The 17,742-nt window shown below is 34.6% G+C and overlaps 1 protein-coding gene across 6 annotated transcripts in view; it reads left to right on the top strand.

The window, feature by feature from the left end:
* Positions 1-17,742, top strand: part of Antp (Antennapedia) — a 169,851-nt gene that overhangs the window by 115,175 nt on the left and 36,934 nt on the right. The window contains exon 1 of one of the 6 annotated variants that reach the window (XM_021339589.3): positions 9,980-10,519. The exons of 4 other annotated variants lie outside the window; for them this stretch is intronic. The gene's annotated coding sequence lies outside the window, so the exon portion shown is untranslated. Of the gene's footprint in view, positions 1-9,979; positions 10,694-17,742 lie in introns of those variants that run through there. One more of the 6 variants, XM_021339561.3, reaches the window with a different exon arrangement.

The following is a 17,742-nucleotide window of genomic DNA, read 5'->3' as shown; positions in this document are numbered from 1 at the left end:
TCAACACATTCAAGGGAAACGACTATCCATAGAAGGCGTAACAAGTTTGTGGAAGAGCATAAACACCGGAATCCAAACGATGACTAAGTGTCTGCCGATCTACTATTTTGGATAAAGCTTGATCACCCAACCGGACAGGTAGTACCGGCTTAAATAATGGCTAAAACCAAACTGATATGTAACTTCCTGCGGTCAGGTTAATGGACTAAGCTAATGAAATAATAAAATATCGACCTTTATTTCAAATAAATTCTAGAAAGCTCACTAACAGCAACATAAATAAAACTGGAGCATTTAACGTCTTGAAATCAATTACTGTAGCAGATGACAAATGACGACTACAAAACTGTGATTAATGTTCTCAGATGCAAATTCGGCGACCACCAATGTAGAACCGATATCATTATCATATTCTAATTGGCTTAACGAATGACATTAAAGCGTTGGATTTCACTTCCTTCATCATAGTTCTTCGTTCGGTTTCATTTTCTAACGGCAGAACACCGGGAACTGTTTAAATCACGCGCATGTGCCGAAAATAAACTGCGCGCGATCACTCCTCCGCCTGGCCGTAAATTCACTGCTAATTTACAGCCCCTCAATGTTATAAATAAATAAATATTCGTCGTAGAGCGCCACATCCACTCCTGACACATTGTGCCACCACTTGGATGGTGCTGTCATAACAGATCCTTCGTTGCACGCTTAATGGATCGCTTCGGCTACTGTTATGAAACTCCCTGTTCTTGGCTCTACCTCTTTAGTAAGATTGGTTGCTGTTTCGTTTAAACAAAGAACAATCAAATCCTAATTCAATAATAAATTACTGAGAATTTTTAGTTTTGTAATTACGTTGTTAACAAGTCTGACAAATCCTAATTAGTTGTAGGTAGCTACAGAAGCAATTTGTTTTTTCAGCAGCTTTGACGGTAACGTAATAACGTTCGCAATTTCAACATAAAATCTTTTAGCAACAAGATCTAATCAATTATCAACATAGTAGTGGCAAAGTCACAAATTATTCTGCCACTCGCGACGCTGGTACCCAACGAAAGTTATTGAGTGCCAAGTAGACTGAAGCAAAGGAACAGCCGCGTTAGCTCCGTGCCAGCGATCATTGGTGGGATTGTGGCGGCCATTGTAATACAAATTCCCCGCCGCTGTTACCATCTGTCTTGTAGCCGAAATTCGAAAAACAATAATAGCAGATCTCCGCTACGATGATTAAAATGTATCGTATCCGAGGTACATAGTGACGTGTCATGCGTTCGTCGATTTTTGCAATAGCGCCAACCTTAGTCGATACAAAACTGTCATATATCTGTCATACACAAGCGTTGGTTGAATAGATAACTATTTTACCAAAGCAATTTAAAGTAGATTTGCACCTGAAGCGAATTATCAATGCATGCTTCTGTTTAATGGCATTCTTTCACTTCATCAGCTACCATTAATCGTCGCTTACATTCTTAAGCCGCTTGGATAATTAATCTGATTCCTCGACTAACAGTAATGTTCTTGGTTTCTTTTCGAATCAGTCCCCACTGTCTCTGAGCGAGAAACACCTTGGCTTGCTAGCGTGGAACTTTTTGATTTGTACCGGTTTGTAGCGTGTCACAGTACATTTAACGAATTGAGTTATTAATCATTTCAGCACTTGTCGTGTCGATGATTGATTTTTCATTTTACAATTAGTTTGCAACAAGAAAAAAGTTGTCTACTAATTGCAACAATGTCGATGTTATTGACAACAATGCGGTTTTCAATGCTGTTGAAAGGCTATCGATAATGTTGTTAGGTTTTATCGACTGGAGTGACGTGCGCTATCCATCACTATTGATATTTTGTGATGCGCTCTGGTTGCCAGCAGGCGGAGTTTGCATGGTGCCAACTATGGCGAGCGCGTTAATGTAGCGTCGATGCGTGCGCATGTTTTTATTGTCGTCTGCGCAAGAGTCGTCTAGCTATTAGCCGACCTATGCGTTGGTGCCACACACGGTGTTGCATAGAAAACTAACTCTTTGAAGTTTCAGTGCAATCGATCATTGTTATTCTTTGATCACAATATTTCTACTTCAAATGACCTTTCAACACTGTTAAGTTTTATTGACTGTGTTCATATAAGCTTACAATACTCGTAGTGTCACACTATTAAATGGTCGTAAAGTGAAAACTCAATCTGCATTCAAGTGATTTCGTTATAGCCGGCTACACATTAACGACTTTATGTGAGACAATGTTTTATTTACGTCTGGCAATATATGATGACTTCAATTGTTCCAATTAGACGTGATTAGAATTTAGATTCGCAGACAAACTTTGTTTTTAATAGGACGCCAAGATTTTTATCTGGGCAGTAAAGTCTGACATCGGCATGGGTCAATACACTGCCAACCGTTAAGATGATTGGATCGTGCACCTTAACAAGTACTGCAATAGATGTTACGGTCTCTATATAGAAAATAATTGCGCCAGTTATCCGAAGATTTCCAAAGCTCGCGGTGAAAGCGTCTCAAATCACATACGCCGAATCAAGATCAGTTAACATCCGCAACACATACATAAACAATATGTACATATGTGTACGTGAGAAGGGCCCGTCATGTTTTATTTATTCGCGGCCGACTCGTAATAGAGTCGTGCCGTGAGAGCCACCGCCAAGTTTTTTGCCGACCGTAAGCCTCGTCGAGTATTGAGACGTCTGGATGCTGATGTCTTGTTGCCTGTCCATACTATACTTTCGACATGACGGCGACATTTATTTTTCCGATGTTTTTTTAAACATCCGATACAACATGTAAGCACAGCACTCGACGTAAAACAGTGATAGAAAACAAAAAGTTCAATCTACTAACATTTTTCATCAAAGGAACCACTGAGTCCGGACAGCTGCAAGTGGATATTAAAAATCCATTCATCACTGTAACAGCAAAAAATAAGAATTCAGATTCACACTGGAACACGGCGACTGCGAAATCTGGTGAGACGAGGAGGTATTTCCCTCCCCCGGCGCCCCCGATCCGTCGGGGGGAGGGAGCACGCCTCCCTTTTGACAGGAAATGATTGTCTAATATTAGCTTTGTTATAAGGTCCCTCTTTTGGGATTTGAGCGAGTTTTTGGAGTAACGTTTTGGATGTATCTTCGTAATGCTCGTTGTCTTAGCCATTTGTTTTGAAGTTGTAAGTATTGCTACGATTCCTGTTTACATTTTGAATTTGGCAATCGTGAAACGATTCCACATTGAGAATATGTTTATCAATACTTCAAGTTTCGTTTTGTAGATGGGATTAATATTATGAACACGTTTTTCAAACATAATGAAACTACTGTAAATGTTTGTAATAATTTAACAGCCAGTAAACAGTAACTTACACAACAGCTACTCGTTCTCATTAAAACGTATTTATTGTGTGGGTGCTTATCTTCATGCGTTATTAAAAATACGTTACAAAAACTCGGTAATATTAGAGTGTCAGACAAAAAATCTAATTTGTAACGTTGACTCATTTCAATAATTTAAATTAAACATCCAATGAAGCGTAGGAAAAATTTCGGGTCGTTGACCTGCATGGTTGAGAGAAAATTTTTGAACACCCCCGATAATCACAATAAAAAGTCGTCGCGGGCTCCACAGAAATAAAACTGTAGCTTTATTTTGTAATTTATAGGTGTTACATCTATTTCGGTTCGGTTTTCGTCAACAGGCCGCTTGGTAGTGACTAGCGGCGCCTATGAATAGTCGCGCCTACAGAAACCGACTACCGTGGACTCCAGTGACAGATTTGTGTTTTACAAATGAATTCTGAGCGAACACTATTTTTTGGTTTAATGATAGATTTAGTTTTGTTTTCTACGTAATATATTCATATTACCATTAGTTTGTCTACCTATTACAAATACAGTTTTATTTATGCTTAGACGTGTGTGTCACAACTGTGACGTTAAATGAGAACAGATGTCAGTATGCTCGTCGGTACACAGACAACCAAATTATAGAACTCTGTTACCGAAATATGCTCAATAAATTGAGTCTTTATTTATTGAACACAAACTTTGTTAACCGATCGTCTGCGGTTTGCACACTGCAGTTTCGCAATAATCCGTACACATTAAAACAAAAGGGTTTATACAAAATTAAATTACCAATATCCGTGGAGCGCGATGCCACAAAATATTTTTGTCGAAACGGCAATAATGCGAAACTCGCATATTGTGCGATTCGCGCGTAGATAACAGAAATAATGGGGTTCAAAAATGAAATTAATTCCAGGTTGATGATTTCAAATTGAAAAGTCACATCGGCTCGCGCCATAATTCATGATCCTGAAACGTGTCCGGGCCGCCGTGTTGGACGCCCGCGCCAACGCGCAGGGTTGTACGATACACCAAACCTCTTTTTATTTACCAACACAAACATAACATTTTGATTCTGAATTAAATATCACAGACTTATGACACCTTAATTTTGCATACACGTTTTTTTAATCATGCATTATTAATGGTTGCATAAATACACGCAACATAATAATTCCTATTCACATTTTGTGATATTAATAAAAAGACAAGACTAAGCCCATGTCGCATATTTTTGCCGGGTATTGAATAGAACAAAAAGCTAATGCAAATATTGGCATTAATATGTGGCAGCCCTACCGCGGGTTCGTTCTCATTGTCACAGTCCTTTGTCGGAGGTCTCTTCCGCTTCACCACGCGCGATATCTAGCAGAGGTGGCGCCCTCCAACCGAATATTCATGAACACACCGACTTGTGGGATAAGTTTTGTATATACGAGTATGAACAAGTAGCTAATACATAAACAGTACACGGAGTTCACAGTTGGGATGGGGTAAGTGATTTCTTGGAGATTGAATGCGTTTAGGATTGTTTATTAGAGTATTTATTCGATACCGTGTTAAAACACATTGATTTACATAATATTCTAATTTATATTACAAACAATATTTAGATCACGTAAATATATCGGATGTTTAAGATATATTTTAAGTGATGATTTATATTTTGTGGACACGACGAGGTAGCAGCCCTAATGAACACAAATTGGTACTAGCCGAGTATATAAATGTGTTAAGCTGTTCATGTAGTATTACCTATGTACGTATATTATTCTTATCAAATGAACACTAAACTTTTTTATTCTACGCAATTTGAAAGAATACTCTTGAGGCATTAGCAATTCATATTGTGATTTGACTCAACTTCTGATAAAAATAAAAGTGTGTTTTACAAACATTTCTGTAAAGCTCGGGAGCAACCCTAAGTTGTAGTAATTTATTTGTAAGTTGATACTAAAAACTCTTTTGTTTGTTATAAAAATAGTGATCAATTGCATATGACATTGGTACTCATAATTGTTTCTAATGAGTTAACGGTCTCGGAACCGGTTATCGAATGTTTTATATTTATAGCATTCGCTGTAGAAATGTGGAAAGTAAGTTTTTTATATGTAAATATAGCTCGGTGGCAGGTCTCATGTTTAATGCAACCGCTATGTCATGAACATTTGTCGGTTGCACCATTTCAGACGGCTGTACTCCTGTTAGCTTAGTTTCTACTAAACATTTGCACAAAATGTTGAATTTCATTTCGAATAATTCATCGTTCATATTCCGTGTTTAGTTGCACATGTTCCCTACAAATAAATTTTCTAATTCCAATAATAGTTTAGTAACGAACTCACGAAGCATTTAAAGAAGACGAAGAACTTTTTTGTTGGAAGTCAACTTCCTGAATAGCAAGAAATTTTAATTAATACATCGATTTTTTTAATAAGCTCAGTGACGTTGAAAAATATCCGCGCTGAACATGTTAATCCAACTAATTATTATTGTACAGAGTAAATTAGAAAAAGAGTCGTAAATCATTCCATCCACAGGTCGAAGTCATGTAACGCCGCAAGGCTTTCAAGGAAACACAATAGGTGTAATGGTGTCCCTTTCTGATATTCCGGGAATCGTTGTGATAGAAAGAGCCAAAGTCATTCATGAAAAACTAGCCCGTAATTTGCCTGCACGAAAATTTGATAATAAATCATAATAGTTTTAGACAGAGCAGAGGTAAAAAAATAAACCAATTTGGAAAGTGAATTGTAAGGCACGGCGAGCACCGCAGTACGGTCTGTTATTAGAGCAATTATGTTATTATGTTCGCCGTATCTAATCCGAAAAACTAAATTGGAGTCGGCCGCTGCCGGCGAATGCCCGATAGGTTCAATCATTTCGACTTTTGGGTCGCACGAAATTCGTTGCGGAAGCAATAAGAAACACGAAAATTCCAAACGAAATAGTTACAAATTATCCAATAATACATAGTTGTGAGCAAAATATCGATCGATACACAAAAAACCGACCCGACATATTTTTGAGACCCCATTTCGCTACGGTTCATAGTTTAGTACAAATTAAAAAAGGGTGCATTATTGCAGTACATATTTCAAAGTTCACATTTCATAAACAGCCTCGCGTCGCCCTTTGATATCCCTCACTTAACTCATATTTCATTCAATATGACCATAATTGAAGTGATCGCTGGGACTTCATTACAATTGGACGCTTATTCCTTGAGCGCGAGAGTCCACAGTGGGCCGGTGACGCTCCTCTAGATAAAGAAACATCGTATGAACGATTGCCTCTTTCACAATTTGTATCTTTAGCATAGTCTGTTGGTAAAACAGGTTTTTCTCGTGTGTTTTCGTTTCAAAATGCGTGGACCCTTTGTATTATCAAAGTATCAAATATGAATACCAAATAAGGGTTGGGACAAAAGAAAAAGTGACAACTTTTTTAATTTATGCGCAAACGAGTACATGAAAACGTAATAATAGGAGCGTGTTTGGTAAATATATTAATGTAATAATTCTCTGAGGGCGTTCCGAAAGTTGTCGGGTGTTATTTTTCTAAAATTTCACGGTAGATACATCATTCGGGGCTCGTGGAAAAATTGTAACGTCTTCATTAAAGTTGAGTGGTTGTGTTTTGTAAGCACTTCATGTCAGTTTCCACGATTTGTGTGACAATAGAGGCGCGGTGAAAGCAAATGAAGTGGTGCAATTTGACCAGTTCTGTTTTCTTTATGACATGTAAGTTGCATTAAACTTAATCATTTTGGACATGGTTGTTATAACTTGTTTTTATTGGAAGCCTTTAAAAACTTCACAAAATAGGTACTCAACAAAGTAGAACCATACTCGAGCAAATTTAGAGATATCACGAGAAGGCCGCGTAATATTAAAAACAACGTCAGTGGGCTATTGAAAAAAGCCAAGTAAAATACGTTATACGTAATTTCATCAGGTAAACAATTTCGTTTCTCATAAATTCCGGAGAAACCGTTCACCTCAGTGTTTACGAACTTTATCTATATGTTTATTTTTAAACCCACTCATGCGCAAAGGAAATGCAATAAAATATTTTCTTATTAATTATTCTGTTCATCTTTTGTTTACGAAATGCGCACTATTTCTTCTATGCGTTTATCGTTTTAATTAACTTTAGAATGAGAATAATTTATTAGTGTATGTATTTTTTCAATAATTTATTGCATATAATATCTCGGTTAGTGTTAAAGGTTCGTAATTTAGATTCAAAGTAATTAATTATTCTTTTTTTGCATTTCGATAAAAAGTCAATGAAATAAATAGCGTGTTGTTTGTTTGTAGCAATAATGCTTGACTTTTTGAGCGCTAATCGTCAGACAACGTTTCACAAGAAATATTATCAGGAATTTAATAAAATTAAATGCTCTATTAATACATAGATAGCGGCAACGAAAAACATTGTAAGCTCAATGTGTAAATATTACTTTTTTATTGTTTTACTGCCAATTAAAATTAATTCCGGTTCTGATTGTGTAAGTAAGTACTATTCTTAATAATTAAATTAGTTCTAAATATTATCTCAAGAGACTGTAGTATTAAAAATTATCTTTTAAAAATATAGGTCGCCCAGATAACAGCAGACCTAACCTAATTAAAATCGGAGAAAAAAACAGAATTATCAAAAAAAAATCTAGGAAATAAGTGGAGACCCGACCACAACCATACCCAACATTTTTTTCAATGCGTAGTTAGCTGAGATAAAACTGAACTTGACCACAATACCGAATCTTTGTACTGAGCGATGTTGCACTGACCCATTTATCAGTCTACACTACTCCTGACCCTGTGGCCATATCACCGCGAAGATAATATATTGACATAGGTCAAAGATAAACGGAGCCAACGACTTTTTGAAAATATTTTTCCTTGATTCGCGATAGTGCACTACAATGAATGACGTTGTTGTTCTATATTTGAATAAACAGCTCTATAGAGGTACTATTCAAAAGAAGATTGTACGTTTAATGGATTATAAATTTTAATTAATTTATTATAATTATTATCGTTTAGTGTCCGCTTGGACTTAAATTATAACGTGGAAAATGATGTTGGTTTTTAGTGAAAATTATTTGCATTTTTTTATGATTTAAATATGCTAAAAGCAATCTGTTTTTTATTTAATAAACTGTATCTACATAATAGGTGGTTTTGGACAGCTTAATAAATTGGTTATTAAACTATAGTTATTTGCATTGATCACACTAATCATGTTTGCCCACGTAATTTGAGTTTGTGTGTGTTCGCACAGTTTATTTATCGATCAAAAACGAGAATTAAAAATGGAGACATACATATTTCTTTCTACATTTTTGAGATTTTAATTTAATGCATAAAAATATCCAGAATGCAGTCTTCAAAAAAATATTGAAGTAACAAAACTTAAGTAAGCAAACGCTTTGAGTACTTTCAGTTAGTCAAAAAAGTTAAACTTTCAACGATGCCCGATGTCAGTTTAGTTCACGTTCATTAAGTCAAATTATTCAAAAACAGAACCAGATAAACGAATAACGTTCCATTTATATTTAAACTGACCGTTTTCTTTTTTGTTACAGGTAAGAAAGAATTCCTGGCCGCATGGAACTTAAGGAAATATGTACGAAATTCAAATTGCGAATATTGTGCGCGTGTGTGTGAAGTGATCGTTTGTTTTGTCACGTGTTCGCCATGCGATTATCAATTCAATGGCAATTATCATAAAGTCGTAATTCAATTTTGCGCGAAGACGTGAACTGTATACTTGAGCGTGTGTTGGTACGACAGCTGAAAATCAAAGGGAAGTTTACTGTCTCGCTTGGTCTGAGGTAACTTTACTATATAAAATCAATTGAATTGCTATGGTTATGTATGTTCTTCTTATGATTGAAACACGTTTTAGTGTCAGTTATTTTTGAATAAAATGAATAGGTAGAATAGGTGCTTAATTTTAATAACATTTCAAGTAGGTAGGTACTTATGTACTGATTAAATCCTGTATTTATAAAGTAGGTAAGTACCCAGCCGTTATTACATTGCCAATCATAAAATTAACAACCTGCTAATCATCAAATTAAACAGTTAACGGTTGCATTTGCACAAAATTAGTAAAAAGTTGCACAATAATAATTACAATTGATTGCCGATTTACGAATTAGGGTGACTGTACGTTAGAACATTTTAGGACAACTATTTTTATCCTTCAGTATTTTATCCTGCATAAAAAACTATGCAAGAGAAGGGCTACGGTAAGCCGACACTGAATAAAATTGAACATTATTTAAATAGTTAAACAGAAATGATTTGCTCGATTGCAATGATAGCGACAGCGGCGCATCTCTTCATAGCGTTTCCCGCCCATACGAAGCGCTGCGCTACATGCATTCGCACGCATTCGGCTAATCTCACATGTGATCGGCCACATAGACGCGCATAACCAGCCATTTTATAAAACCGATACAGTCCCAACTCCGTTCTGCAGTTAGGCATCATTTCGTCTGGCCGCGTTAAAAGCACGCTGCATGTTCGCACTCCCACCCGCCACAACACAGACGCGACTCATGTATGAATCACGAGCTGCGTATGTGCGAGTGCCCGTACGTTCGCGCTTCGCTGGAGCCTGTCAGTGTGTTGGTGTCCATCGGCACACGTGCACGCGCCTATGTGTGCAGGCCCACTCATGGCAGCGGACTATGACGGCTCGTAGATTTGACAGCTAGCTCAATGCGGGTTCAGACGTTCATTATACGCCGACCGATGTAATTTTCGTGAAATACTCGACAGTTTTATTTATGTACGATAAAGACATTAGTGTTGTGACGCTTCTTGTACATGTGACAGTGTTAAACGTTGAACTTAAATTTTGCGCGAACTTGAACTTCAGTGTTGCTTTCGGTATTGGAGTCAGCCCAATTTGACGATTGATTTGTGACATGCCCGATCTCAAGGAGTCTTTATGATGGTTACAATTAGATACGGCTCGTTGGAAATCTGCTCGAGGGGTAACGAAATGAATAAAAAATCATTGGTCGTTTTGCAGTACAAACTAGACGGAACGAAAAATATTCCATGACTGGAAAATGTAAATAAAATAAACTTTACCTAAAGTGCCTAGAAGACAATAAAACAAATCAAATATGTTAAAAGAGAGGTGATATTTTATTTTCCATTATTTTTGCATTTATTTTGGTACATTAGTAGTGTAATATTGGATATATTTTTGTAAACAGTGATCATGAGTAGGTTAGCGGCAGGATTGAGTGATTAATTCATGGATTGTTTGGGAAGTCCCTCTGAAAACGTTTTTGCCGCGCTTTCATTATCGGTGAGTTTTGATAACTGAATACCTATACCTAGTTTTATTTGAAAATAAGTAGTTAAACATAAATATTTATAAAATATTTTCGTGTTTTAATTTAATTCTGGAAGCAGGTTAACGATTGTTTTTCTTTTCAAAACTAAAACGTATTTTGTAATTCAAGTTCCTGTCTCTTAAAAACAAATGAAATGTAGTGAAATGCTAAATTATAAAGATGTCAAAACTGTCAGTTTTGAACCCTGAACAAAATAAAAATATTTTTCACACGTTCACTAAACTAACATTATTTGCAAATTTTACTACTGTTTGTGACATGTTGAACAATTTGACATGAACAACTATAATAAAATCAGAGAATAAAGAAAATTGGATGAACTCAATTTAAATTTAGAAATTATGAATCGGACGGAAATATAAAAATGCAAATGAAACAAAACAGCTGTGGCGGTATATCCAAAATGAATTTTATAAAAAACAGACTAAGGTGCACATGCCACCAAGATTAATAGAGACATTAACGCAAATAAGCATAAATTTTATTGTTTTCTTTTATATAATGCTGGTAAACCGTGGTCACCTTTTTGTAGGAGTCGCCGAGTGCCGACAAGCAGGTACCAAAAAGGTTTGGTGATCATTAATCAAAATCGTTGTGTTATCCTTTTAAATGAGTCGACGAACGGCGAAATAGAGATGTAGACAAGAATGGGGATGCATTTTGGCACCGCCCTAAGAACGGCCATTAATCAGTGTTATTTTCTTTATCTATGTATCTTTAACATTTCCACATAGAGGTTTTTTGCTTGAAAACTAGTAGTAGGTTATCATTTTTTATGGTGACACTACTAGTCTTTATTAACATTTATTTTTTTTAAATGCGCTTTACAAAATTGTTTATGTAACATTTTATTAAACACGCAATCTTAAAAAAAATATATAGACAAGTGAGGAGTAATCATTTCCATTTCATTATTAATTGATATTCTGCCATAAAAGTCAATATGAGTGTGAATCGGATAGTCCTACAATAAAACTAAATTTATGCCCACAACACGCACCTAATAAAGACATTTGTATTGAAATGATTCACGCATCTTATTGGACAATCATTAATTAATTAAAATTGAATATCTTAAAACTAAAGAAAGCATTAATAGAAAAACTGAACAGTTGAAACAATAGGTATTTTTTACTATTCTTACTGCGTATAAATAAATTGAAAAATGGTTCGGTTGAACAAAATAAAGAGTGGTATAAAAAATATTTAGCGCCTAGTGCCACCATCTTTAAGCTCATACCGTGACATCAGAGCCAAATTCAGCTCTATTGTATGTTTTAATTGTCTCATTAAACGAATACGAATTATGTTTTCCACATGTTTTAATCTACTTAATGAACGCGTGTTATGTAGATCTCAATTCAAAAATGTTGCTACCAAGCCTTACGAAATCAATGACTGTAGTTCCAAATATTAGTTACGCAAATCAATTGCAAAATCTCTTTACAAATATATCTAAATACTTTATCATTGGACCAATTAAACGTGTAAACGGTGCAATGTGATAAATTAACTGAAAGGTCAATGGCAAAAAATTGAGCCGTCAAAACTGGCTCTATAAATTGATCCAGATACATGGACGCAATGAAACTAGGCGGAGATTTCCTAGCGGCTATTATTCTAACGGTCCCTTTCACCGCTATCTTCTGACCATCTGATGAACTGCTTTTTTCAACTGCCTTAATAAAGCGAGCAGCATGTAAGATTGTAATGTTCAGTAGACCCGTAGATTTGGTCGGCGCGATAATACGCCGTGACTGTGCGCTCACGACTTTCTATGAGTGGACTTTTAGAGATCGAGCTGTAATTTTTTTAGTTTGAAATTGTTGTGCCCTTTCGAGATCCAGTGATTTGAAAGTCGCTCACATGATTTTATCGTCTGCGAACACGAACATGAAATCATTAGGTATTGAACTTTAAAGCTTATTGGCAGCTTGCTATGTACTGCACGGCTAATGGTAGTAAATAGTGGCATTAGACATCCAACTCATAAATCTCCTTAACCAGATGAATTTATTATACAAATGTCTGCTATTAGGTACCAAAACATCTGAATAAAAATGATTACGCCCACCTTTGTGTATCGTTAATTTAATATCATTCGTTTATGTCATCGGCTTCCACTAACAGAGCGGCCTTCTCATTAAATATTTTAATTAACTTTCGACGTTCATGTAAATGTCAAAATTATATAAATGTCCTGTCGGATGTGTGGTCACATGAGTAATATTTTGACATAGGTTTTATAGACGACCTTTAGCATAGATAATAATTACTTACGGCTACCTTTTTAAATTAAATTAGAAATGGGAATTAACATAACAATCGAGAAACAAGTCCGATTGCCTGAAGGAACTAGTTCACTACCTACTCTATTAAAACTGTAGAAAGACAAATGCGGCTTCTTTTTTTTTTTTGTTAATTATTTTTATACCAAGATAGAAATCATTTGAAATTGGTTCAACATAGCCACTACTAACATGACTCTTAAATCAAACTTTGCTTTATCTATCATGGTTTTGTTGTACAGTGACTACAAAAAGGTACAACTAATTAAACCCGATACAAACAAACCACAGGAAAACATGTCGACGTTGAAAAATTTCCTCAAAATCGATTTTCTGTTTATAAATTAGTGCTAAATAAAGATAATAACAAGAGAATTGGCGGTTTGACATGTGAAGTCGGCGATATTAATGTGTATTATAGGCCCACACCCGATCGTTGAGGCGAATTTGTAAAATTATCGGTCGAACGATTTGAATATTAATCTTGGATGCGCCCGCGCCGCCGATCGAGCTCGTTAGATTACCAACTTTTTGTCCGCCGAACGTTTTTGATAGCTTACAAGATCGATCATTAATCATTCAATATACCTAGTAATACTTACATACAATTTTGTAGTTATTTTATCGTTATTTAAACTTGCAAGTCAAATGTTAAATAATGACTTCAATAAAAACAAAACGACTATCATTTTTGTAACAATCATTTTTATTTATTCCGATAAGTAAGTAATTGTTTTAATAACAAATTCCGGTAGTAACACTTTAGTATGTAAATGTTTTGGGCAATAAAGTAACATGATTTACATAATTTAAAAAGTCATATCGATTAATAATCATAAACATGCTTGTTATTTGCGTTAATAGTGTGCTAATGTTATCGACTTTTTTGATAAAATTGAGCTACTAATATAATATGAGTAGGCATATTAGTTAATTATTCTTAAACAATAATAAGGCTACGACTGAAAAAAAATGGAACATGTTTGTAATATTAAAAGTATGATAAAAACGTGTTTTTGCAATGATTAGAGTTTTTAAATTCCTTAAACTTTTGGCCTCTGGCTGCTGGTTTATTTATAAAAAGTAACGAAATATACATATTGTTATCTTTATTGTTTAATTGAGAGGTTTATTAACAATGAGAATAAATTAAGTTGTTTAAATCTTTTTTTATTAAAATGTACATACCTAACACTATTATTATATTTTATCTGAATATCTGTTTCTAGAATAGTGTTGGTTATTATGAGTATAAACATGAGGATGAGAATCATTCATCAATGAGATATATTTTGGCGGTTTTGAAACTGAAACTTTTTAGGCTCGATGCTGTTTGCTGCTTTTGGAATCTAATCAACATTCAAAAACATAGCTAAGTATTTCATAAGAATTTGAAAGCTTATAAAAAACTCCTATACAACACAACAAGAAAGTCTGACCATAATAACATGACATTTATTAGATATCTAAGTATTAATTCCATAAAGATATTAAATAAAGATAGGCATACCTAGACTGAAATCTAATACCTAATTTATACCAAAGAATACTTAACTTAAATAATTCATAATTTATTTTGCTCACTCACGATGACTAGAATATCTCATACCACAAACCACACTACACGTTAATCTCCAAAATTTCGCGAATATTCTACACATGAAAACATGTCAAAGTGCAAGACTACAGAGATGTCTTACAAAACTAATTATAGCTATGTAAGCATTGCCTAATTAGATACAGCGTCTACGTCTCGGCTCTTTGAGTAGGGTTAGACAAGACCGTTTTGAGGGTGACCGGACACTATAGCAGACTGTTTATATATAAACCTACTATACATATGTAATAAAATACATAAACACAATGTATTACACTGGTCAACAAATTATAATTTTTTTTTTGGTGCAAAGGTGAAATATACAATTTCTTGTAGGATATTAGATACGTAATCGAAGTCCAGAACATAAAGTTGCACTAGCACGCAGGGATTTAGAGATATACCCCTCCTAAAGTACCAAAAACGCGTTTTTTTATGAAATTTGATGTCATTTTTTGGGGACAGCAGAATTTTATAGGAATTTCTAACTAAAGCATCATATAGTACTACTTTCCCCGCATTAACCCCATTTTAATTTATATTTTTGCGAGTTTTATTTCCCGATATATACCATTTTATAACTAAAGTGGAGTTTTTTCATACTAACAGGCCAAATGAAATATAGGGAAGATCGAACTATCGTAGCTGTATACATATTTCATGAAAATTTAAACTCTTAACGTTGGAAATAAAAATGAATTTCAATCGGGAAGAGTGGTACTATATAATGCTATAGATAGAAACAAAAAAAACTATTTTGCTGTACTTCAAAAAAATCGTCAAATATCGTTAAAATCGCGTTTTTGGTACTTTAGGAGGGGTATATCTCTAAATCCCTACGTGCTAGTGCAACTCTATGTTCTGGACTTCGATTACGTATCTAATATCCTACAAGAAATTGTATATTTCACCTTTGCACCAAAAATGCTGTTGACCTGTGTTATTTGTGTAGTAGGACCTTCAAGAGAGAAAAAACAAAAGAAAACTCGGTGGGAAAACAAAGGAAGCGCAGTTCTTTTTTCAATTTTCGCAATCCTAATTCAAACAGATAAAATTCGGCAAACATTTGAAAAACGAAACATTGAAATTCAACAATTAGTTTCACCTATTAACGCGTAGATAAAACCCACGTATTCAGTCCCTAAAACAGGACTGATTTATTACTATTCGAAAAATAGTCAGTACATTGTTAACCCAGTGAACACTTTGTTGGAACTCTATGAAAAACAATTGTTTTGGAATATTTAATTTTTATGTAGTTATGCGTTTAGGTGACAATTGTTTGTATTGTTTTGAAGCAGATCTCGTGTTGATTAATTCGTTGATTTGGCGCGATAAAGCTGGAATAACATTCCTTGTGTTTATTATACAATTTATTATCCTTCCTACTTAGATGTCAATGTTAAAGTCCGTTTACATAAACATTATTCATTTTAAAATCACAGCAGAAATAAAATCTGTTTTGGACACATTGCTCGATAGGCTACTATGACTAAGGAGTAGGTAAGGTTAGGTTAGGTTAGGTAGTTTCAAGTACAAGCATCGAAATAAATACATAGGTATTTTATATACTTAGGTAAAACCCAACCTTGTACCTATATATATTTATATGATAAGAAGGTAGGTATGATCTCCTTTAAGCGGAACAGCTCATAAATCCACAAAAATAAGAGCAAAACTGACAAATTTTGTTCATAAAATGTGCTGAAAATCTGCAACAATTGCCCACAACCACAAAAGTGGTTGCTAGTTAAATGTAGTCACTTTTGAATGATACGGCCTTGAAACCGAAGTGATTCGAAAAGCGGTCCACGCTTGTTTGATTCCCATTCCGACAGTCGAACGAGACAGACCGCGGTTCATTTGAATAAAATTCACTCCCACCGATATCAATCAATTCGAATTTTTGTATTCTATATTTAAGATTTATGATTGATTGATTGAACTATCGACGATTGATGAATTTACGTACCCACGTAGTATGTTTGTGGAATCCTCTTACATGAAAGATAAGATAATAATAAACACAGTTTTCATCGCACTCACGTCTGCGTAGAAATTCGCCATCTTTCTTTCTGCAATTTTGTTTATTTATTGTATGTAAGTCTATTAATATTCTTTGAGAACTTTCTCAGTACTGTTGGGAACTCTAAAAATATATCATCGTTGCCGTATCTCGATTTGGTAATGAGAAACAAGTTTAATTAGCATTTGACATCTATTAATTGATTTACGAACACGTTTTATATCCACGTCCGATCCACATTTGGGTTATTAATCTGTTTTAGAGTACCGTAAGAAAACAAAATAAATAAAATATGTCCTAAAAGCGAAAGTAAGTATCTGTCTGATTGTTTATTAGGCTTTTACGATGATACAGCTGAACCAGTTGAGATAAATCATATGATTGAAATACATAAATTAGGAAGAGGCAAGAATATCTGTTCAGCTTATATTAATTAGTTCAATAATGTTTTGGCTATGTTAAAGTATTTAAAGCTGCGGAAAAGTGCTGGTTGAGGCATTTTTCATACAATTTAGGATCCAAACGATAGACTAGCAATTTTAACTCGGAGACAAAATAATATTTATAAGGTACAAAACATGTGCATTTGCCGTAAATGGCGAAAGAAAACATTGTGAGGTAATCCCGTTGACACCTAATAAATTTTAAACGTATGTATCTAAGTGAGTTGAGGAACCGTGAGCCAACTAGAAACTTTAATTTCTATGAACTTTATCGATGTTCAGATTAATAGAAGATTGACCTTGATAATCCAATAAATGGCTTCTGTTAACTTCTGTATACGTAAGTAGGTTTTAGTTAATAAGGTATCATTAAATTTACATTTCTGGTTTTAGTTATGTAGGTAAGGGTCATGATGATCAACTTTTTCATTCATAACTTTGTTGAATTGTTTTTTCCATACATAGAACAAAGGTTGATTAAAAAAAAAACCTACTTACCTATATTTTATTTCTTATATAAAACAGTGAAAGTTTTTTTGACGACCTCTGGAAAAAAGACTGAGCTCTACATACTTATAATATAACTTTTTGTAGCATAAAATAAAATACCCAGTGGTTTACTTTGAAAATGGGTTATTCCGTACAC

This window comes from Helicoverpa armigera, chromosome 14 (genome assembly GCF_030705265.1).
Source record: "Helicoverpa armigera isolate CAAS_96S chromosome 14, ASM3070526v1, whole genome shotgun sequence".
Lineage (NCBI taxonomy): Eukaryota > Metazoa > Arthropoda > Insecta > Lepidoptera > Noctuidae > Helicoverpa > Helicoverpa armigera.
Note: the sequence above shows the minus strand (reverse complement) of the source record. Positions and strands in the feature narration are given on the sequence as shown.